The sequence below is a fragment of the Phocoena sinus genome, chromosome 14 (genome assembly GCF_008692025.1).
Source record: "Phocoena sinus isolate mPhoSin1 chromosome 14, mPhoSin1.pri, whole genome shotgun sequence".
NCBI classification, from domain to species: domain Eukaryota; kingdom Metazoa; phylum Chordata; class Mammalia; order Artiodactyla; family Phocoenidae; genus Phocoena; species Phocoena sinus.
The window spans coordinates 24,778,238-24,802,026 of record NC_045776.1 but is presented as its reverse complement, the minus strand read 5'-3'; the positions used below and the strand labels follow the sequence as shown (position 1 = coordinate 24,802,026).

Genomic DNA, 23,789 nt, shown 5'->3' with positions numbered 1-23,789 from the left:
CCACACAGCCTTCCAGCCCAACACTCAATCCCTCATGGAATATTCTTGACACTTTAAAGGATCTGGTCGGCATGAAAGCCAATGTGGCTGCATTCTTTAATTAATATTTATTGAGTGTTCCTATTAGGTACCTGGCAAGCACACTGTGTTGTGTGTGGCTAAAATATCTATTCCCTTTCCTCTCCAAGAAAGTACATTCCTGGACAACCTAGGAACGTTGACATGCCAAGTAAAGGAACAGCACACTCTAGCAACAGCAAGAGTGAGCTGGGAATTAGTGAGAGGACAGGGGCAGTACAGGAATCTGGAGATGGGAACTTGTGTCCCAAACTGGCTGTGTAAGTTCCAGCAGATAGCATCATTTTCTGAACCTGTGTCTACACAAATGTGATTAACAATATCACCCTGCTTGCCTCCTGGGGCTGAGGATGTTGTAGAAACCAGGTGAGATCCCGTATGTGACGCCCTTTGAAAAGTTTAATACGCCATACGAACGCCAGATGTTTCCTCCCAAATAAAATCTTTGGTGCCTTTCTTGGAAGGCACAAAAATTGAATGAGATTTAAAAGAATGGAACTCTGGGAGGTCAAAATCTGACAAATGCCATATGGCATGAGTTTAGATTCCGAGGCTCTGATCCAAACTGTAGACGAGCTCCTTTACCCTTTGATAAATGCTAAATACATTCATCTCCAGCTCTGTGTATGTATATGTGTATCACACACACACATGCACACACACACAAACACTAGGAAGGAAGGGAGTCCTTTGGGGGGTCCCTTTGCAATAACTTGGGGTTGCATATCGGCAAATGGAGAAAACCCTATGCAGGCATGATGTGAGTAAATTAGACCATGGTTACTACAATACAGTGTTAAGTGCGTAAACTTTAGAATTATAATTTCGTGCATTCCTGGCATAAATTGGTGTGATCTTTCTGGAAAGTAGCAGACAATTTGATCAAAACAAAATGTCCCTCTGGGGCTTCCCTGGTGGCGCAGTGGTTGAGAGTCTGCCTGCCGATGCAGGGGACACGGGGTCGTGCCCCGGTCCGGGAAGATCCCACATGCCGCGGAGCGGCTGGGCCCGTGAGCCATGGCCACTGAGCCTGTGCGTCCAGAGCCTGTGCTCCTCAGAGAGAGAGGCCACAACAGTGAGAGGCCCGCGTATGGCAAAAAAAAAAAAAAAAAAGTTCCTCTGGATAAACAAAATGTGGTATATACAATGGAATATTATTCAGCCTTGAAAAGGAAGTTCTGCATCCATGCTGCAACATGCATGAATCTTGAAGACATGCTAAGTGAGATAAAATCATCACAAAAGGACAAATACTGTATGATTTCACTTACATGAGGTATCTAGAGTAGTCAGATTCATAGAGACTGAAAGTAAAATAGAGATTACCAGGGGCTGGGGGAGGGGGGCACATGGAGCTAGTGTTTAATGCGTATGGAGTTTCAATTTTGCAAGATGAAAAAAGTTCTGGAGATGGACTGTGGTGATGGTTGCACAACCATGTGAATGTACTTCAGGCCACTGAACAGCACATTTAAAAATGGTTTAAATTGTAGATTTTATGTTATGTATGTTTTACCACAAGTTTTAAAAAATGTTTCCATTTCTGACCCAGTAATTCATCTAGGAATGTATTCAAAGGACATAATCAGAGAAGAGGGCAAAGACGTTTGTATCATCTTTGACTTAAGTCTTATTGTGGAAAAACTGGAAGCAATCCAAAGGTGAAATAATAGTAGAATGAGTAAATAGATTATAAAATATCTGTGCTAGGAAACACCATGCCACCAATAAAAAGCTTGCTTTTGAAGAATATATAAGGACATGGCAAAACATTCATGAGAAACAGGATTCAAAACGGTCTGCCCAGAGTGATCTCAATCTTGGCATATGTATACCAGTACATGCATAAGGAAGAAAGGTCATAAGGAAACAAACCATTGGTTATCTCCGGGTGGTAGGGATTAGAGATTATATATAGGGATATATTATATTTTTATGATTTTTATGTTCTTCTTCATGTTTCCTAGTGTTCTATGATGAGTATGTATTAATTTTATATCAGAAAAATGATAAATCATTATTAAAAAGACTGTAGAGCTTGCAGATGTGTCTCCAGATCCCCTGTGGATCTGGGTACCCTCAGGAAGTGGGTGGCACAGGCAGTGTTCCATGGGGTATGCTTCCAATAAGCTCTCCTGAGGATGAATCAGATCTGTAATGTACATTGTCTGCAAAATACCTAGGGCACAACGGAGACACCTGTGATAAATATTTGTGATTAGGTAACTGTGGTCCAAACTACTTTACAGTACTTTGGGGCGTCTGTAGCAGTTTTCTTGAAACTTTGGGGATATACATAGCAGTGGCCTAAAGATTATATGTCAGAAGTACGAAAGAAACATAAGGTCGGATATGTATGTCATGTTTGAAGAGGATATGATTCACATGGGTTTAGCTGAAATGTCCAAAATACAATCTTCGTTATATGTTAAACAGAGGTATTAGAAGTTGCCCAACTGAAAGGACAAAATATAATTGAAGAAAAGATCCCATGATCAGCTCAGTGCTGTGTGACCACCTAGAGGGGTGGGATAGGGAGGGTGGGAGGGAGATGCAAGAGGGGCGGGGATATGGGGATATATGTATACATATCGCTGATTCACTTTGTTATACAGCAGAAACTTACAAAAAATTGTAAAGCAATTATACTCCAATAAAGATGTTAAAAAAAAAAAAGAAAGAAAAGCTCCCATTTTCAATGCAAACCAAAAAAATAAAATACTTAGGGAAATTATTCCAAAAATAATGCATGATCTAAATGAAGACATTTTTCAAACACTAAGGAAGACCTGAATGAATGAAAAGACGTACTCTTGGGCTTCCCTGGTGGCACAGTGGTTGAGAGTCCACCTGCCGATGCAGGGGACACGGGTTCGTGCCCCGGTCCGCGAAGATCCCACATGCCGCGAAGCGGCTGGGCCTGTGAGCCATGGCCGCTGAGCCTGCACGTCCGGAGCCTGTGCTCCACAACAGGAGAGGCCACAACAGTGAGAGGCCTGCGTATCGCAAAAAAAAAAGACACTCTAAAGCTTTAGTTATTAAAAGTTTTTACTGATGCATGCATAAATAGAGAGATCCATGCAACAGAACGGAGAGGTCAGACATAGGTTTAAATACATTTTTTTTTCAAAGAATCAACTTATGGCTTTGAAAATTTTGTATATTATATGTCTATTTTCTATTTTGCTAATTTCTGGGTTCTGGGTTCCGTTAGCCTTTTTCCTTTGGGCTTAACATGTGCTTTTTTCCCCCTAACTAATTGAAATAGATACTTAGATCATTGATTTTTTTCATCCTTCCTTCTTTTATAACATATGCATAAAACTATACATTTCTTTCAGTATAATTTTAGCTATAGCCCATAAGTTTTGATATATTTTAATTATCGTTCAGTTAAAAATATTTTCTACTTTCCATTTGACCCATAGGTTATTTTAGAAGTGTGTTGCCTAGTTTCCAAACATTTGGGGGATTTTCTAGCTCTCTTTTTGCATCTTAATTTCAGAGAACACGCTCTGAATGATTTCAAATATAAATATGGAATTTCGTTAAATACAAAAATGGTTCTTCAAATCAGCCGAAAGAGAACGGATATCCAATAAATAACATTGGGACAACTCAGTGGGGACTTGGAAAAAAAAATACTGGTTATTCATTTCATACAGTAAAGGAAATTCCAGATGGATCAAAAATTTCAACATAAAAACTAAAGCCATAATAATATTAGAAGAACACAAGAGGAAATTCTTTTAAAATTTCACAGTAGGGAAAGTTTTTCTAAATCCAACCTTAAAAGATTGATAAATTTAGCCAACATAGAAATACTCAAATCTTTGCTGGCCCAAACTACCATGGACTGGCTCTTACAGGTTAGGTGAGAGGGCATGTCCTGAGAGGAAGGTGAGGAGAAGTTAAGCACTGGCAGAGTTTGGGACTCGGGAAGTTTCGTGGCCAATAACTGGGTCTTCGACCGTAGGATATATATAGACAGGGAGGAAGTGGGGGAAGTATTTCAGATCCTGGGAAATGAGGACAGACAAGCACCTCACCATGTTAGCAAAGCATTCGGATTACCACAGCTTTGTTTTCAACTTGCTAGGAGATCTGGGGCATGAGCTTCAGTCTTCAAGGAAGAGTCATCTCATTCAATGCAATACATTGTCCAGGACCCTAATCAGATGTGTGGGTCATAGGTGATAAAAGCTTTCCACAGTGAGCACATTGGGGTTCCATCCAGATCTACATGCCACCACTCACCTAGCCCTGTGACTGTGAACACATCACTAAATCCCATCGGGTACCATTTCCTCAGCTGTCAAAAAGGGGTGGCATGAGAGGTAGTGGTTAGAAGCACAAACTCTGGAGCCAAACTACCTGGATTCAAATCTTGGCTCTGCCCCTTACTAGCAATGTGCCTCAGTATTCACATCTGTGAAATGGGGACGATAATTGGTCGTAGGATTGTTCTGAGAATTAAATAAATTAATACTTTTATTAGTATATGTAAGGCAGTTAGAAAAATTCCTGACACATGGCTCTGTGTTACCTGTAAAATAACAATCATCATTGTTACTAGTATTTAAATTGACTCATATATGAAAAAGACCCCTTATCTAAGAGGTAGATGACTTCATTTGTAGTTAAAGACGAAACTTTAGATCCTGAAATAAGAGTTACTGGAAAGTCTCTTTCCTATAATTTCTCAGGAACTATAGACTCAGGATTAGGAAGGACATTAGAAATGAACAATAGGAGATCAGATCATCCAGCCTGTTTGAAGGCTTTCAGCGACTGCGAATTCCCTGCTTTCAAGGAAACCTGTTCTTCTGTTACTGAAATTTCTAGTTAAAAGGTTGACCCCAAACTGAACTGGTTTGCCTGCTTATAACTTCTCCCCATCGATCCAACTCCTACCTTCAGCAGCCACGTAACAAATGTAACCTACTTCTACCAACCAGCCTCTTCTTGAAGATTTTTACTATGTCTTCCTTTACCTCCTTTCCTAGGAACTAAACATGCCCTGTTCTGGCCCAGAACAGGATTTCCTCACCATCGTGGTCACCCTGCTCTGGGGGCCCTCAACTGGTCAACATTCCTGTTTAAACTTGGTACCCCGATCACAGCATTTTGGGTCTGGAATGTCCTACTCATGAATGTTGAGTGAATGAATGAATGAATGAATGAAGTTCTCCAATTAGCACCGTAATACACCAGAACTATCATCTCCCTTTTATTATCACAACCTCAGATTACATTAGCTTTTCCAAAAGGAGCTTCCAGAGCTCGTTGACTTGGGGGTGCAGGCATGCTTCCAAAGATCTCTTCCCTCCCTGGAGAGATAAGGCTGTAGGACCCACTGTCGGGAGCCTACCTGCTCTGGGAATCTGCTAAAGAAGAAGGCAACACCATGGGAAAGGTGAAATCCAAAAACCAGCACTCTAGTCATACAAAGAAAGAAGCTTGCCAGTGCCCGACGCAGAAGGTCCTATCTCTCCTGTTGGAGTGAGGGTGACTGGGGTGTTCCTTAATGCTGCTCAACAATAATTTCTGGTTCCATTTACAGGCAAAAGACAGAAACGCACTTCCCGGCCTGCTAAAGTTAGGTGTAGCCACATGACGTGACAATGAAACGTGAGTGGAAGAGACGGGTGCAATCACCGTGTTCCTTTATCCTGCCTTTGGCGATCGCGCGCGCACAGACATGGAACCGCCCCCAGTGGGGACCTCGGGGAGCGGAGCCTGAGACAACGCACAACAGGCATGGAACCTGAGTGAGAAATAAGCCTTTGCTGCTTCACCAGTTGGGGTGGGGGTCGGGAGGGGAGATCAAGAGGGAGTCTACCTCTACCTGCCAAACCAACCTAATCCCAGGTATCTTGGGAAACAAAAAATGAAACCCCTTGTGGATGGAGCCATGGAGGCCCAGAGAAGGAAGGTCCAGACCCTGCCAGTCCCAGGTGTGAGCCTGGGTAAGCCACTTGGCCACCCCAGACCTCAGTTTTCTTATCACTAATAGAGGAGGATTTCTCTAGATGATCTTCCACTAAGCCTCCTAAACTTCAGATCACATCAAAAGACAATCTTAGTGCAAGATGTCAACACTGGGGGAGGTTGGACAAAAGGTAAACATACAAGATCTCTCCAGAGTATTTCTTGCAACTGTAGGTGAATCCACAACGCTCTAAAATAAAACGCAGGGAATTCCCTGGCGGGCCACTCGTTAGGACTCCGTGCTTCCACTGCTGGGGGCCCGGGTTCCATCCCTGGTCAGGGAACTAAGATCTTGCAAGTGGTGCCCTGTGGCCAAAAAAGAAAAAAAAAAAAAAAAAACAGAAAACAGAAAAGTGAAAAAAAAAAAGACAACCTTAAAGCTGAACCCAGTTCTCTTTTTTTCATTTTTATTTTATATTGGAGTATAGCTGATTAACAATCTAACAATGTTGTGTTCATTTCAGGTGTAAGGCAAAGTGATGCAGTTATACATATACATGTACCAATTCTTTTTCAAGTTCTTTTCCCATTTACGTTATTTCAGAATATTGAGCAGAGTTCCCTGTGCTATACAGTAAGTCCTCGTTGGTTATCTGTTTTAAATATAGCCTGAACCCAGTTCTTAAAGCGCTAGTGAGTTTGATGTTTGCTGGTATAATTCTTCCGGAGAAACCCCTCCAAAGGCCTCCATGGGATTTCCTGGGCATAAGGCAGGTTGGCCATGTCCTCCATTCCTCCTCCTTCAGAAGACGCATTTAACTCCCAACAGTGTAAACCAAGAGCTCCCGTTCTCCTGCTTAACTTAGCCACAAAAATTAAATATTAAAAAACTACAGGGACTTCCCTGGTGGCGCAGTGTTTAAGAATCCGCCTGCCAATGCAGGGGACACGGGTTCGAGCCCTTCCGGGTCCGGGAAGATCCCACATGCAGCTGAGCAAGTAAGCCCGAGCGCCGCAACTACTGAGTCTGTGCTCTAGAGCCCGCCAGCCACAACCACTGAGCCCACGTGCCACAACTACTGAAGCCCGCGCGCCTAGAGCCCATGGTCTGCAACAAGAGAAGCCAATGCAATGAGGAGCCCATGCACAGAAACGAAGAGTAGCCCCGGTTCACCGCAGCTAGAGAAAAGCGCGTGCGCAGCATCGAAGACCCAATGCAGCCAAAAATCAATCAATCAATAAACTACAAAAACGTTATGTCACAATAGGTGTTCTTTTGCAATGTAAAACGTTCCAGGGAGGGAGACACAAGAGGGAGGAGATATGGGGATATATGTATATGTATAGCTGATTCACTTTGTTATAAAGCAGAAACTTAACACATCATTGTAAAGCAATTATACTCCAATAAAGATGTTAAAAAAAAAAAAAAGAACACAGAATCAAAAAAAAAAAAAACTTCCAGACAGTTGCATTTTAAAATGCTGGAACAAGTAAATTCTGGTTGTGTTATGCTTTTCACTTTTCTATGTTTTCTATATTTTATTTAATGAAAGAAATTGTGGACAAAAACTTTAAGGAAACAAAATGCAGCAGCCTGTTTAGTCCAGATGTTTCATGGATGGTACTGAGCGAGGAACCTTCAGGGAGCCCATCAGCCAGGTGACCTTGGGCAAGTCATTTTACCCCTATGGGGCTCAGCGATCTCTATGCTGGACTACTCGTCCATTCTCTGAATGACCCTTTGAGGTCATTCTAGTTCAAGACAGAGTCCTGGGAAGACTCCATCCTTTCAGCTCTGGTCAGCTTCTCTCCCCTTAGTCACCCTGAGCCAGAGCTGCTGTCACCAGCATTTCTGCCACGCCCCTATTTTCCAGGCACAAAATTCCGGGGATCTAAGCATGCAGTGGGATCTGAGGATGCTGACAGACCACGACTAGTCTAACTTAATGACAGGGCAACAATTTTGGCTGATCTACACATGCAGTAGTCAAGATCCTCTTTAACAGTAGGTAAACTGAGGCACAGATGAACAAAAGTTTGATCAAAGTCACCCAGGTTGGTGCTGGTGCTGCCCCTCATTGCAGTGCCCTCCCCGAAGATGCGCTTGTACCCAGCCCTGTGCTCTGGTTAAAGAGTTCTTGCTGCTCCACAGAGCCATCCAGCACGAAAGCCCTGGTTAGCAGGGACCCACACATCAGGGCTCTGGGAGGGCCTGCTGCATCTGCCCTTAGGCAAACTATTTGACTTTCTAGATTGTGCTTCCTGGAAGGAGGAGAAAGAGATGTTGGTTTCTCCCAGCATTAAAGCTTAATGCTTAAAATCAACTTATTTTATGATTTATAAACTTTTTCTTGACATATAACCTACGTACGGAAAAGTGCACAGATCATAAACATACAGCTTGATGAATGTTCACAAACTGAACACACCCATATAACCAGCTCCCGGGTCAAAAACAAGAACATCACTGGTACCTAGAAACCCCCCTCCTCATTCCCTCCCAGTTGCCGACCCCAACAAGGGTAACTAACCATTTTCCTGACTCCTCACACCTGGGATTATTTTTGCTGGCTTTTGAACTTTCTATAAAAGGGATCACCACATTTTTAAAAGCACTTTCTTTATAAGCAACTGAAACTTTAAGTTCACATGTAGAGGAATTTGGAGATGGCATTGTTTTTGATTTGGGCAACCTGCAAGCGGCTTTAAATTCACTCTATATGGACCATGAAGCGATTTAAAAACCAAAGTATTTTACTCTACCTGATCAACTCACCAAATGAGTCTCAGCAGTCTCTCTCAGGGTCCCTGGGGCTCCTTTGCTAGTCCTTTCCCCTTCGTAGAATCACCTAAATCCTGTGATTCTAAGACCCAAGCCAGACTAGCTTTATTTTTTTTTTATTTTTTATTTTGGCTGCTTTGGGTCTTCGTTGCTGTGTGCAGGCTTTCTCTAGTTGTGGCAAGCGGGGGCTACTCTTCGTTGCAGTGCGCGGGCTTCTCAGTACGGTGGCTTCTCTTATTGCGGAGTACGGGCTTTAGGCGCGCGGGCTTCAGTAGTTGTGGCTCGTGGGTCTAGAGCGCAGGCTCAGTGGTTGTGGCGCACGGGCTTAGCTCCTCCACGGCATGTGGGATCTTCCTGGACCAGGGCTCGAACCCGTGTCCCCTGCATTAGCAGGTGGATTCTTAACTACTGTGTCACCAGGGAAGTCCCCAGACTAGCTTTAGACAAAAGAAAAAAAACCTTTTCCTTTTAGAATAGTTTTACATTATAGAGAAGTTGCAAAGACAGTGCAGACAGTTCCCATATATCCTGCACTCAATTTCCCCTATTGTTAATATCTTACATTACTATGGTACCATTTTGTCACAAGTCAGAAACTGCATTTGTATATTACTATCAACTCAATCTCATACTTTATTCTGATTCCACAGTTTTTCCCTAATGCCCTTTTTCCCTCCGGGGAACCATCCAGGGTACCACATTACATTTAATCCTCGTCTCCCTAGGCTCTTCTGGACTGTGACAATTTCTCAGCTTTTCCTTGTTTTTGATGTCCTTGACAGTTTTGAGGAGTACCAGTCAGGTGTTTGTAGAATGCCCCTCAGTTGGGTGTGTCTGATGTTTTTCTCATGGTTATGGGTTTTGGAGAGGAAGGCTACAGAGGTGAAGTGCTGTTCTCACATCAAATCAGGAGTACACGCTGTTGACATAACTTAGCCCTGATGATGCTGACCTTGATCACCCGGCTGAGGTTGTGTCTGCCAGGTTTCTGCACTGCAAAGTAACTCTCTCCTACCTTTCCACCCTGTAACCTCAGCAGCGAGTCACTAAGTGCAGCTCACACTCAAGGGGAAGGGGATTAACTCCACTTCTTTGAGGGAAGAATATCTACATAAATTATTTGGAGTTATCTGTGTGGGAGATTTGACTCTTCTCTCTCATTTATTTATTTATTTATTCATTCAGTCAATCAATCAATCCATCATTTCTTGTATCAGTATGGATTCATTCATTCATTCATCAGTATGGATTCATTCATAAACTGTATTTATTTTACAAGGGATTAAAATCCAATATGATGTTATCTATTCTTTTGTTTGAATTGTTTCAGCCTTGGCCATCAGGAGCTCCTTCAGGTTGGGGCTCCTGCGTCCCTTCTGCATGCACCATCCTTTTGATCTTTCAGTACTTTCCTGCTTTCTGGCACTACAGGATTCTCTAGACTTATTTGAGTATTTCCTGCCCCAGCCTTAGAATCAGTCATATGTTCAAAGAGCAGATTGGCCAGTTTTGACCCATCTTTTCCCCTCAAGATGCAAGCAGTCCTCATGGTGGGAAATAGCCCAGCCTTATTATGTGGCACAAACCAGCCATTTGCAAACAACTTTAAATCTAGTTTGATGTGTTGTGGGTTTTCCCCCGATTTTGGTTTGTTGCTATGGTTCGAGTATGTGCTCAACCTGTATGCCTACCGCCTCTTCTCCCAAATGGTTTTCAGTTTGCTTGAAGCCACTTTCCTCACTCACTTGACTGAGACTGTGATGTAGACCTGCCCCAAGTAAGTCAGGATGCAGAGCTAGGAGAATAAATTAGAGAGGGTCTCCTCCTTCAAGGCCTCCGAACTGCCAGCCTGGAAAACTGCTATGTAAAGATAGGAGCCAGCTAGACATACACACACGCACCACACACACACACACACACACACACACACACACAGAAGAAAAGGGAGAGGGCACCACAGGGAGGGCAAAAGAGGCCTTTGCTCAGAGAGCTGGTGTTCAAAGGGGAAAAAACCGGGAGGCGCTTGGGCAATCCAGAACTGCAGGTCTGAGCTGGCCTGGGATTTTAGCACAGGAGGAGTGAGTTCTTCACAACAGGACCAATGAAAACCTTTTAAAGTAAGTGTTCCCGTACCTTTTTTCAAGGCTGAGCACTAATCACCTTCTCTTTCATTCTTCTCACCATTCCATCATTTAAAATTAAACCCTTTGCTTTTCTCCCAATGCTGCATGTGGCCCATCACAAAAGTGATACCACGCATGTTTGCAGCTGGCGGGGAGGGGTGGGGGGGGGCTGTGGAAGGCGTCCCTGACACTTGCTTGGCTTAGCACAGAATGAACATGGGCTCTCTCCCACTCTCACCACCACCTCCCACCCCCGCAGAGCAGAGCAGAGGGGAGGGGAAAAGGAGTCAGACAGGTTCCCAGAGCACATGACCAGGTAGTAAAGCTTCATGGCACTAAAGCTTCACCCGAAATGTGACACATCAAGGTGACATCACCTGTCCACCTTCATTCTTCTCTCCATCTAGCAAAAGTCCCTCCTTTCAGGACCTTGGTGCCCCTCCCAGAATGCCCCTTTGGGGGACTTTGTACAAATGTCTGAAGGTTCTGAAGCCATGTGGGAAATAGTTCTCAGGGGAGGTTTCCCCATAGAGGCAGGGTAGTATATAATTAATGGAACTGCACAGACCCTTGAAGGTTACCTTGACCTTGACTGAGTGATAAACATAACTGGAGTTAGGAACAGAGCGCACCATTCAGAAAGCAAACTTTCACCTTTTTTATTCTTAACCTCATCTCCACTTTGCCTCTCTATAGTAGCAAAGCACTTTAAGAAAGGAAAACCCACCTGCTCTGTCTCTTAACGGTATAGACAGCTCCTCCAACCGCTCCAATCCGGGTGAGGGGCGTTGGCCTTACACACCGAGTCCACTTTCCTAACTGGCCGGGAGGGGCAGCGAGGTGACCCAGTCACTCAGCCAGTTGGTGGCAGGGCTGTGACAGGCACCTAGGCCTCCAGACGCCTCTCACGTCCAGGCGCTTCCCATAATGGAAGGCTTTGCTCCATTAAAAGTTATTTTCAGGATTCCACAAGCCCACCATCATCTCCCCCTACCCGGCCCCTTAACGGAAAATTTATGTAAACCAGTCAAAATACAGCAACAGTTTCTTAATAAGTATGTTTAGAGTTTCACTCTGGACTCAGGCGAGAGGATGAGGACTTAAAGGTTCCAGTGTTCTTCTCTATACGGCCAGACAATTTTTAAACACTTAAGGACGCATTCAGGTCCACACCCCTCAGGTTAAGCAGGGTGCTGGTTCCGCCTGACCCCGGCCCCACCATGCTCGCGGTTCCCACCCGCTGGACACAGGCCCATGGCCGGGTCCCTTCCTTAACTGCATCCTCCCCTCTCCCCACCTCCCCCAGCTCCCACAAGAGACCAGGCATCTGGGGAGGAGTTAAGGAACGGGTCAGTGGCACCGGGGTGCCGCCGTTGCCGTGGCTGGCAAGGAAGCCGGGTTAAAAGACGGGCTCCCCCCAAAACGAATAGAAAAATAAAAAAAGACGGTGCCCAGGGTAGGGGGAGAATATAAGGAGGGGGAACATCATTCACAGCGGGGTGCAAAGGAGGCGGAACCACCAAGGCTGGGGTGAGAGGGGGATTCTCTTGTAGGACTGAGGGAGATGTTCGCTGCACCTCTAAAATAGCTGCAGGGAACATCCCGGGGACTTCCATTCCCCTTCCGGGCTGCGAGGGTCCAAGGCCCGAGTCACCCGTGACTCAGCCGGGTGGTGGTGGTGGTGGTGGTGGTGGTGGAGGCGGCGGCGGCGCGAGGCCTGGGGATCCGGGAGGACTAGCTCGGCGAGCGCCCGAGAGACTGAGTTGGGGGCCGGCTGAGGAGGGGGGCCGGCGGCTGGGAAGGGGGATGGGGGCGGCTGGGGAGGGGAGGGGAGGAGGCTGGGGAAGGGGAGGCGGCTGGGGAAGGGGGAGGAGGGAGCGGGGCGGCGAGAACGCGCCTGCAGCGAAGGCGCCGGGCGGAGACCGGGGCCCGGCCGTGCGCCGTCAGCCCGGCGCCGCGCTCCGAGCGCCCGCGCCGCCTCCCGGGGCGCCGCGCGGGTGGCGCAGGTAGAAGCCGGGGCGGGGGCGGGGGCCACCCCAGGGTTCAGGTTGCAGCCGCCGGGCTCGGCCCGAAGCAGCGCGCTGCCAGCGGGCGGACGGGCGGGCCCGGGGGGAGCCGGAGAAGAGGCGGAGGCGGAGGCGCGGCGGCGCGGGGCGGGGCCGAGAGGGCTCGCGCCCCCCCCCCCCCAACCCCCGCGGGCGGCCGAGCTCCCGCGGCTGCGCTCTGTGCGCCGCTGGGGGAAGTTAGGGCGCCCTCGCCAGGCGCCGAGGCGTGGTGGCCTGAGCGGGGCGCGGGAAGGCGTGCCCGCGGCTGGGACTCGGGCGGGCGGGCGGGCGGGGCGCGGGCCGTACAGCCGCGGTGGCGGCGGTGGACCTGTAAACCTTAATGACAGCAGTCTTGCCTGTCTGCGCCGCTGACTCACGCGGTGACCCAGACTCCAGTCACCCGGCGGCCTCCCTCCCGCCCTCTGGCCTCAGTTTCCCCGGCCGCCGAACAAGGAGGCCACTGTGTCGTTATTCATTCCTCAGAGCGCATTCACTACGGAGCGTCGCCGCCTCCCCGGGGAAGCGACACAGGCGACGAGGTTTTAATTATCCCTGGTGGGGTCGGGGGCGGGGAAGGCCGAGCTGGGCTGGGTAATTGGACACAGGGACTATTCCCAGGTCGGCTTCAGCTCTTTATTTTAAACCTTCCTTTCCACTTCATCATATTAGAGTTTTACCTTCTCACTTCTTCTCCACTCTGGTGGAGCTGCCTGAAAAGCAATGAAGTGACTCACCACCTCGGTCCTGGCGGATTAGGCTTCTCCCAAATGTTGCATGTTTAATTAATCTCCTCGCTACAAACTTCAGCGCCTACTAAGGGCCAGGCCCTGCGTGGTTAACACCGAAGATACAGTTGAGCAGGAGACTGGCCAGTTCTTGAGCGCGCGCAGCCTGTCAGAGGAGCCACCTTGAAGCAACCGGCTTACTTGTTAGATCCTTGTGTAGGAATAAAATGGATCAAATTACTGACGCAAGAAACAGTGGATGAATCTAAGCTAGACACAAAAGAGTACATACTGTATGACCCACTTGTAAAAAGGCTGGAAAAGACAAATCTAAGCCATAGACCACCGTTGGTTGTCAGGGCCTGGGACAGAGGGAGGGAGGTGACTGGGATGGGGACAGGGCAACTCTGGGATGACGGAAATGTTCCATATCTTGATCAAAGCAGTTACATGAGTGTATATAGCTATCAAAACTCACCAAACTCTAAAATGGGTGCATATTATTGTATGTAGATTATACCTCAATGAATCGAGGCCATTAGTCTCAGGAGTCTGGGAGCTTTGTCAGCCTTATGGCTAATCAGCCTTTGGCATCATTCTTAACATTTGAAAATGCATTGAAAGAAATAACTTAAAATATACCCATAAAACTTTGGCTATGGAAAGGGATTGAGGAAGGAGTAATGTTATTTGTTGAGAGCTCCAAAAAGAAGCCTTTGCTTATGTTATTTACTGAAATTGTAGAACTCCTGAATATTAGTGTTACTGTTATTACCCCCATTTTACAATGAAGGAAACAAGCTCAAAGAGATAAAATGATTCACCCAGCCTCACTAGACTAATCCCGGCAGACATCACTTAGAGGGACCATCTGCATTTCTCAGTGGACTTACCTGATTTTATAGCTGTGTGTGGGACACCGAAGTTTGAGGTTCAGGGTCACCTGCAAGGGCTTTGGAAGCAGAGGGGACCCTGTTAGAATGCGGCCCCTCCTCTTTCTAGTGGTGGGACCTGGGGCAAACCATGACCCTCTCTCAGTCTGGGTAAAATGGAGACAGCTCCCTCAGGAGTTGGAATGAGAAGCCGGGAAGTGCTCAGCCGGGTGCCTGGTTCAACACGCGCCCATGAATGTTGGCACCACCGTGACCTCGGCAAGTCCCTTTTCTGTAAGGGCCTCAGTGTCCTCACCTGTAAAATGGGAGGGTGGGCTCTAAATTCCCCTCCACACCCTGACAGCCTGGAGTATTTGCAGGGAGGAGGGTGGGAGTGAGGAAGTATTAAGTAATTTCCAGGGATTGAGAGCAAAAGCAGTTCCTGGGAGGCATCCCGAGAGGCCCTGGTCCCTTTTCAGAAGCTCAGGATGGAAGGGATCTGTGGGGTTTTTCCTTATCCACGCCCTGCCCCAGAAAGGAGAGAATCCTCTGACACCACGGGGTCCTCAGCTTCTGCTGGAACAGTCCTGGGGTGGAAGGCTCAGTCCCTTATGAGGCCGCCTCCTCCACTATTGGGCATCTCTGGTTTCCAAAACATTCTTCTACCTTATGTGGACCCCCAGTCTGTCCTCCTGGGTCTCCTTTTAAGCCACAGCTTTGGTGACCAGGCCCCGTGACCCCATTGGGAACATTTTCCTCCTTTCTCTCTGTCCACACCTTTCCCCTCACCCACTAAGGAATAAGCCGAGGGAAGGCAGGCAGGCTTGTGGCCTGCCCACCGGGGACCGGCAGCCTGCTCTCGGCACCTTGCGGGATCCGTGTCAGCCCCGTTCCCAGGGAACAGGGTGAAAGCCACCGTGACCTCCTCTGAAAGACACCCCGCGTCTCTGGTTCTGGGAAGCAGGACCCTCACACCCCTCATTGTTCAGAGGCCAACCAGCCGAGGAGATTTAGAAACTGCAGTGCAAATTCACACACATCAGAAACACACACACACGCACACCACACACACCACCCTGTGCATACAGCCCAGGCAGCCCCAGAGGATCTCACATGCAGCGCACAGCTTGTGTCCTACCCGAGGGGCCCAGATGAGGGGTCTGGACAGCTCCCAAGGTCCTGGGCAGGGCTGGGCACCCCCGAGGGAGGAAGGGCACCTTCTCTTTTGCACAAAGGAGGCCTCTGGCCTCCCCCGCCCCCCCTTGCAGCACAGCAGTCGCCCCACCTGCAGGCTCTCTGGACTGTTAGACCGCAGGGCCCTAGGACCCCCCAGCCCTCCCCACTGGAAGTCCCTGTCCCATGTGGGGTCCCCACCCCTCCGCTGCTCTGGGTGCCCCCCTCCAGGACCTGGCTCAAGGTGCACCTCAGCTCTTCCCTCCCCAAGCCCCTCTGTCACTCATTACCCAGACCTCGCTGTCATGGTTCACCTGTTTAGCACCCGCATGCGTGTCTGGCGCCTGCTTGGGCCAGGCCCTGGGCTCGGTGCTGCAGGTGCAGAGCGGACGAGGTCAAGCTCACAGTCAGTGGGCGTCGGCCACCTGCAGGCCAATGGTCACACACAGCGAGCTGGGCCATGGCAGAGGCATCTGTGGGAGCTGTGGGAACCCAGAGGGGGCACCTGTGACCTCAACTGGGGGAGCTGTCATGGAGAACTTCTTAGAGGAGATGCACGCCCGTAACTCCAATCACTGTGACTCACTGCATGCTGAGCTCTGTCCCCTGTCACCATAAAGGGAGGCCTTGGCGTGGGCTGGAGACTGGGCTAGAGTCTTTAGCCTTGGGAAAGGGTATCCAGCTCAGCCTCAGTGTCCTCTTCTGTGAAATGAGGGTGTCAACCTTGTCCTTGTGAGAGAACAGTTGAGGTGATGTGGTGAGGTGGGCACCGGAGCCACACAGGCTGCCTTCACATCCCAGACTCATCACCATGAACTACGCTGTTCGACCTTGGGAAAGCTAGCTCCCCCATGACTCAGTGTCATCTGAAACATGGGAGCCAGAACAGGAAGCTAGAACAGGGTTGTTGGAAGGATTTAAAGCATTTCAGTCAGGCAAGGGTTTAGAGCAGTGGTTGACACATGGTGAGCCCTGTGTGTACAGAATACGTGTACTTGCTTAGCAGCCCCTGGTACATAGTTAGGAGCTCAACCAATGTGCCAGCATGGACAGGCCCTCAAAGAAGTCTCTTCATCCCACCAGACCTTTATCTTTATCTTTCACTGTGTCTGAAGGGAGAGATGCCCGGCTGGGTGAAGATGTGTTTGCTGTGCTACTTTCTTGGAGAGTCAGCCTGGGCCTTGGTTTTTGGAGGGTGTGGCGGTGACAAGGAGGTTCCCTCGGTCACTAGGTGGATGGCCACATGTGCTGGCCCTGTGCCCGTCTTCTCCCAGTTGGCACTGTCACTTGGAAGACGGCAGTGGCACTCACAGTGATCTGATTGCTTTCCGAACGCCTCCTTTTCCCAAACATGGGCTCACGTTGGCTCTGAGCAGATTTCCATGATCACTGCCATCTCCTCGTTCGTTTCCTTCTCCTCAAAATAAATGTATAAATATCAAACATTCTGGCCATTCCTCAAACAATTAGAGCTACCTTACAACCCAGCAATTCTACTCCTAGGTATATGAGAAATGAAAACATATGTCCTCATCTGTAACATGGGAGTCATAACAGGAAGGACTTGTATGGAAACTCCTACAAGTTTGTTTACAACTCCTACAAGGAATGTTTACAGCAGCATTATTCACTACAGCCAAAGCGTGGAAACAACCCGAATGTCCATCAAAGGACCAGTGGATAAGTAATATATGGTATATCCATACAACGGAATATTATTTGGCCATAAAAAGGAGTAAAGTATTAATGCATGCTAGAGCGTGGATGGGCCTTGAAAACATTATGCTAAATGAAAGGAGCCAGATGCAAAAAGTCACGTATTGTATGATTCCATTTATTTGAAATGTTCGGAGTAAGGAAATCTATACAAACAAAGTAGGTTAGTGGCTATGTTGTTGAACCCAAGTGCGTGTGCCTGACGCACAGTGAGGCCAAACAAACAAACGCCAGAGTCTGGAGTGGAGAAAGGTTTATTGCAAGGGCCAAGCAAGGAGAGCGTGGTGACTCAGGCTCAAAGGGCCCAAAGTCCCTGATGGTTTTCGAGGAAGAGTTTTTTTTTTTTTTTTTGAGGAAGAGTTTTAATAGGCAAGATTTGCGGGGAGGGCTGCAGGGTGTGTGACCTGCCTCTGACTGTTGGTGGTGAGGTAACAGGGCCGTGTTCCAGGAATCTCAGTCATCAGCCTTCTGGTTCCAACCAGTCTGGGGTCCACGTGCTTATGCTTAGCTTGAAGTTACCAGCCTCCACCTGGGTGGGGGCCTCAGTTCCTGCAGAATATCTCAGAGATCTTTATCACATTGTTATGCACATCCCCGCAGGAGGAACCAAGACCAGGCCCCATGCTGCACTATTGTTTCTTTCTGCATTCCCTCACTCCCTTAATTAGTAACTGTTTGAATCTGCCCTTTGGAACTCTGGGAAGGTCTTGGCGGCTGAAACATTTTTCCTCCAAACAAGAAATGGGGGACACGGAAAGGCTTTTGTACACAGGAGGGCACCCCAGTGTCCTACTTGGTTTCAATGCCCCCCTTTTCTTTGATACTCCTCAATCTTGAGGGGAACAGGTGTTGGACAAAAAAAAGAATAACGTTTCGGGAAGAGAGGTGGATCATAACCTTGGCAGAGGAACTTGGTTTTAAGGGGACTCAGTTTTGGTTCCTTAGGGCCGGGGTGGGATGGGGGTCTGGGGTCGGGGGATTGGAGGGTGATAGCTAAAGGATATGGAGGGTCTTCCTGAGGTGATGAAAATGTTCTAAAACTGACGGTGGGGATGGTTGCACATTATCTGTGAATAGTCTAAAACCCATCCGATTGTACACTTTGAGCGAACTGTATGGTATGTCAGTTATATCTCAAGAAAGCTGTTAAGTAAGTACTGGATAAGTGCAATGTGTTCTTTCCACACAGGGGATTTATGGCACTGACAGAGCTCCCACACCACAGGTGGGGACAGTGTCAGGTGCAGAGGCCCAGCACGGAGTCCCCGTGGTGTGCTCTGGGCACCTCTCCAAGCCCATGGCCCCCCTGCAGACCAAAGTGCCCCCTTCCCCTCTTCTGTGGCTGCGTACACCCCACAGCTTCTGCGACCTTCCTGTTTCCTTTTCTCATCACCACAGCCCGGGAAACCCCTCCTCACTCACTGTTCGGTGCCCAAAAAACATCACCCCTCCGCTGCCAGCCTCACCCAGGACTTGTCACTCCCTGTTGGGGTTCCTGGGTGTTTTGCTGCTGGGGAGTGAGACTGTTTACTTGTCTCTTTCCCCAGCTGAGCAGAATTTCCATGAGACTATCCCACACCCATTCCTGGAAGAAACTAGGTGCTAAATAAATGCCGTTGAGTTGATCTGAACAGCAAGAGACTTAAACTGAACCAATGAATGAAAGCCTTCCACCTGAAATGTTCAATCCTGAGCTCAGATTTTTTCTTTTACTGACTCATTACTTAAATCCATTTTTTTTTTTAACTCAAAAAGTACCCAATGAACCAGTTTGAGTTGGAACCCCAGCTATGCATTTTCTGAATCCGTTCCAGTTGAACCAGAATACAATAAGAACATAATGTTTTCCAGGCTGAAGCTGAAAATGTCCCAACGTGCAGAAAGGTCTACCAGTCCTTTTCTGGGGGCGGGGTGGAGAGACTCCGGTTCCTCACACCCTCTGCAGGTCAGAGCCCCTCCTGGCTCAAGGGTCTTCAAGTTTCTGTTAGGGGAAACACTGACTGAAACCGCCCTCCCTGGCCAGGCAACATGGTAACCACTTGCACGAGTTCTCTTAAACAGTAGGTCCTGTTTAAGGACCACCGAACTAACAAGCTACCGCCAACCGGAAGAATTCGAGAAAGGTCAAGAGGAGAGAGGAGGCGCCCATCCATATGTCCTTCCAACCTCCCAGAATCCTTGTCGCTGGAATCCGTCTTGGCTGAGTGATGCGTGCGCCACCAGGAAGGACCCTGAGTCAGAACGATTGGCCAGAGACAACCTGGAAACTAACCCCATTCCCGTAAAACCGGAGACTGCGAGCCACGTGGCAGAGCAGTCCTCTGGGTTCCGTTACCCTGCTGCTCTCCACCCAGGCACCCCTCCCCAATAAAATCTCTTGCTTTGCCAGCACGTGTGTCTCCTCGGACAATTCATTTCCGAGTGTTAGGCAACAGCCCACTCTCGGGCCCTGGAAGGCGTCCCCCTTCCTGCAACATTTCCATGAAGCTTGGTGGCAGGGGACAGACAGGGAGAGGGTAAGGCTTCTGTCAAGGTCACACAGGCAGGACTGAAGGCCAGATCTTCCCCAGCAGTTATTCACCTTCTGGGTAGGAAAAACATCTGCCCAACAAATTCCTTTAAGAGATCACCATAAAAAGGCTTATGGTATTAGTCCTCTCTGGATTATTTGCAGACAGTCCTTGAGAAATAGCTGTTTGTAAAAAGAGCTCACTGTTTACAGGCCTGGTTTTTTTCTGGTGTTTGTTTTGTTTTCATCGCACCTTCTAAATTCTAAACTCTTGGCAGAAAAGCACCTGCCATTGTTTTTTTATTCTTTACAAGGAGCTTCAGGTGTAGGACCCGGCCCCCCAGAGGTTCAGATTCAGGTGATCTAATGGGTCCGGAGGGGGGTTCTGCATTTTTAACAAGTCTTGTGATTCTGGTGCTCACAGTAATTGAAGAACAATTGCTATGCAGCACGGAACACTTAGTAGGCAATCAGGCTTTGCTTATGAAAAGAAGGTAAAATAAAGAAGAAGGGAGGGTCTGATAGCTCACCTAAGTATTTCAACAGATAAGCTTTTTCTGCTGGGCACAAAATAGGTGCTTAATAACCGTGGCATGTGTAATGAATGAATGCCTGCGGTAGTCCAGGCCGACAAGGCAGTGAGCCGCTTCTCTGCGCAGCCTGAGGGGACCCTGTGGAGTCCCTTAAGGGTAACTGTGCTTTCCGGAAAGGGTAGCCGCTAGCCTCCTGTAGCTATTTAAATTTAAATGAAAGATGAACTTCCACTGTTGCGCCAGCCACGTTTGGAGAGCTCGAGAGGCCCCGGGGCCTGAGTGCGGATGGGTCACTGATGTAGGCTTGAGGGGCAGGAACCCCATTCCTATTCTTGCTTCCAGGGGTGCTTCCGGGGAGCTTGCTGGCATCAGAGCTTCGTGCAGTAAAATTTCTGCTCCCAGCTCGGCTGGAGGAGAAACCTGTTGCTCAGTGAGTGTTTATCCCTTTAAAATGTAGAGCTACGTTCATTGTAAAAAGCTGTGTTCAGTTTTTAATAGAAATCTTTCTTAAATCGGTCACATCCTCCCCTGAGCAGAATGGAATGCTTTCTTTTCTTGGTGACTGTGGTCCCCTATGTGAATCTTGTTATTTCCTTGGGCCATGACTTCAGAGCAACTATGAAGGCGAGCCCCTCATCCTATACCAAATAATCCAGACAGCTGAGTTTGGATCACTTTTTTCTTCTAACAGTACTTTTCTCTCCTTTCACCTTTTACTCATCCACTGGTTTGGACACTAGCTCGCGCAGGCAGTTAACAATTGTATGTAAAGGTTCAAAGGTTTTGACCAAGGTCTCACCAACTAGTAAAGATCTAGTGTTTTGGAGCATGGGTTTTTGACATCTGTTGAGCTGCTCAGAAGTCTTTTCTATTTAAATCCTGTTCCTATGGGGTATTTTGGATACTCGTATTTGACTAGTTGATGTTACCACTCATCATAAATACAGATACTGAAGAGATGTAGTAGCTCCTGCTTGCAGAGCTTATCTTAAACTACCCACAACTACCCTCTGAAAGTGGGGACCAGGCCTAAGACTGTCCTCAGCACCTTCTACCCATCCTTTTCTTCCTTCCTTCCTCCCTTCCCCAAACCACGGGCTTTGAGAGTCTCCTTCCGTACAATGAGCCACCAAATGCTGACTTTGAGTTCCATCGGGGAGAGTTTTGGGGAAGAGTTGGCTCTACCGGAAAGGGGAACAGCCGACCCAAAGTCCCCTGGGAGTTGGGCCAGGACCATCCCATCCTCCTGTCTCCAAGGAGCTCAGTCAGAGGCACATTCTCGGAATCAGCCTTCTCCAGACTACCTGCATTTTCAAATAAGAACTTGGAGAGAACGGTAGAGTCACTCTCAGAGGGTGGAATGTCATGTCAGGGGATAGATATATTTGTAGGCTGAGTCCACAGCCCTCCAGCAGGCCCGCCAGCACTTCAGAGGTGGCAGCACTAAAAGAGGGGGGGTTTCCCTGGTGGCGCAGTGGTAGAGAGTCCACCTGCCGATGCAGGGGACATGGGTTCGTGCCCCGGTCCGGGAAGATCCCACATGCCGCGGAGCGGCTGGGCCCGTGAGCCGTGGCCGCTGAGCCTGCGCGTCCGGAGCCTGTGCTCCGCAATGGGAGAGGCCACAACAGTGAGAGGCCCGCATACCGCAAAAAATAATAATAAAAAAAAAAATAAAAGAGGGGGACCTGGCGCTTCAGGCTCAGGCCGCCCCAGACAAAACCCAGACCCAGAGCCCTCCAGCCCTCTACTTTGTCCTTCCCTTGGAAGACAAGAACCCATCATTGTTTCTTCCTAGAGTTTGGGGTGCAGGGGAAGAGTGCGAATTCACTCCCCACCCCACAGACCCCCTGGAGCCTATCAGGCACCCACTTTTGAGGGAAGGTCTAAGAAATGCAGGAAGTGGAAAGAGGTCACATTCTTGCGGCCTGACTTTGGGGTTAGTTAGGACTTTTCACACCCCAAGATGACTGTCCACACCCTTTGACCTGTAACCTGGTAAAAAGTTGGGGATTTTTGTCCCCAGGCCCCGGGGTGGGGTTTAACTCTGCTCTCCTGCCATCTTCCCATTTGTTCGGACCATCCACCCACCCATCAGGCACACCTTACCCTCCCTGGAAAAGACCCACAGCATCAGACTCTGTATTTCCTCCGTTTATAAAAATCTGTTCCATTTTGACCGGCGAGCCTCGGTTCAACTCTTCACCGTGGCCCTGAGTATTTTTCTGTCTCGGTTTCCCAGCACTCTCTTTTGCCCTTGACTTTCTTAACTGTCACCCAGAGGGGCCTGCAGAGCTGCCGTTGCCCCTTCAGCCCGCAAAGCCCACGGCCCTGGCCGGGGCCCCAGGGCACTGGGCTCCTCCCAGCCTCCACCCCACAGAGATGAGAATTTGCTCAAGCAGACGCGAGGTGGGAGTGTGAGAGCTGAGGGAGGGCTCTCGCCCCAGTATTGTTTCACACAAACAAGACTGTCCAATGGCTCTGGGCTCTGTTCGAAAATACTGGTCTTTCTGCAATTCTTTTTTTCTTTCTTCAACCAAAATATGCTCTCTTCTGTTTTTCCCCTTCCACACCGGAAACTCTACTTATGATTTTTAAATGGTCCTAACGGGGGAGAGGAAGTTGATTGGCTGGGGAGAGAATTCCACACTCGTCCATATCCCACTGGGCTGAGAGTCAATAGAATGGCCCACGGGGCTCCAGGCGGCAGGAGACCGGACAAGCCACGAAGTATTTATTTTCTGTGGCTTTGCTCAGGCCTCTGCAGACAGAGTTTTTATTGAATCTGGCCCCAAAACTGCTGGGATTAGGCCTTGCTTGGCTACTCAGAGAGAAGTAAGTGTTCTCAGAAAAAAAGTTGCCCTCTCCTGCCCTCCCCTTCTTTTCCTTTTCCACTCTCCCCACGTGGTTTCTTTGTTTAAAAGTTTTCCAAAATTTGCTCGTACTGAGGAAGAGAGTCATGTTTTGCTGAAAGCCCAGCACGGCTCCTCTGGACCCGTGGTTGGCCTCAGTCTCAGGAGCTCCCTGCTGCCCAGCGCCAGGAGGAGGGCCTGTCTTGCACTCACTGCATCCGCAGGAAGGCCTGGCCTCACTGCGGCCTGCCTGGTTTGGAGGCCCCGCAAGGCAGGCAGCAGGGTCGTTCCCAGGCCTTCCCTTACAGCTCAGAGCCTGGAGCAGTCCCCAGGCCTCCGGGGAGCCTCAGTCATAGCGAATGCAGCCTCCCTAGAGATGACAGCTAAGGGAGGATGCTGAGGGTCCCACGCAGGTGGCAGGTCTTTCCAAGGTCCTGGGCCCTTGCCTGG

The 23,789-nt window shown here is 48.6% G+C and overlaps 2 long non-coding RNA genes across 2 annotated transcripts; both read right to left on the bottom strand.

Annotated features, from left to right (window-relative positions):
• Positions 1-5,295: 5,295 nt before the first annotated feature.
• On the bottom strand, positions 5,296-6,298 carry LOC116764959. The gene is made up of 2 exons (XR_004353098.1): positions 6,211-6,298; positions 5,296-5,465 (listed from the first exon to the last, which is right to left on the bottom strand). It is a non-coding gene; the product is annotated as an uncharacterized LOC116764959 (long non-coding RNA).
• A 7,283-nt stretch (positions 6,299-13,581) lies between these two features.
• Positions 13,582-15,780, bottom strand: LOC116739325. Its single transcript, XR_004345531.1, has 3 exons — positions 15,698-15,780; positions 14,581-14,639; positions 13,582-13,898 (listed from the first exon to the last, which is right to left on the bottom strand). It is a non-coding gene; the product is annotated as an uncharacterized LOC116739325 (long non-coding RNA).
• Positions 15,781-23,789: the final 8,009 nt, after the last annotated feature.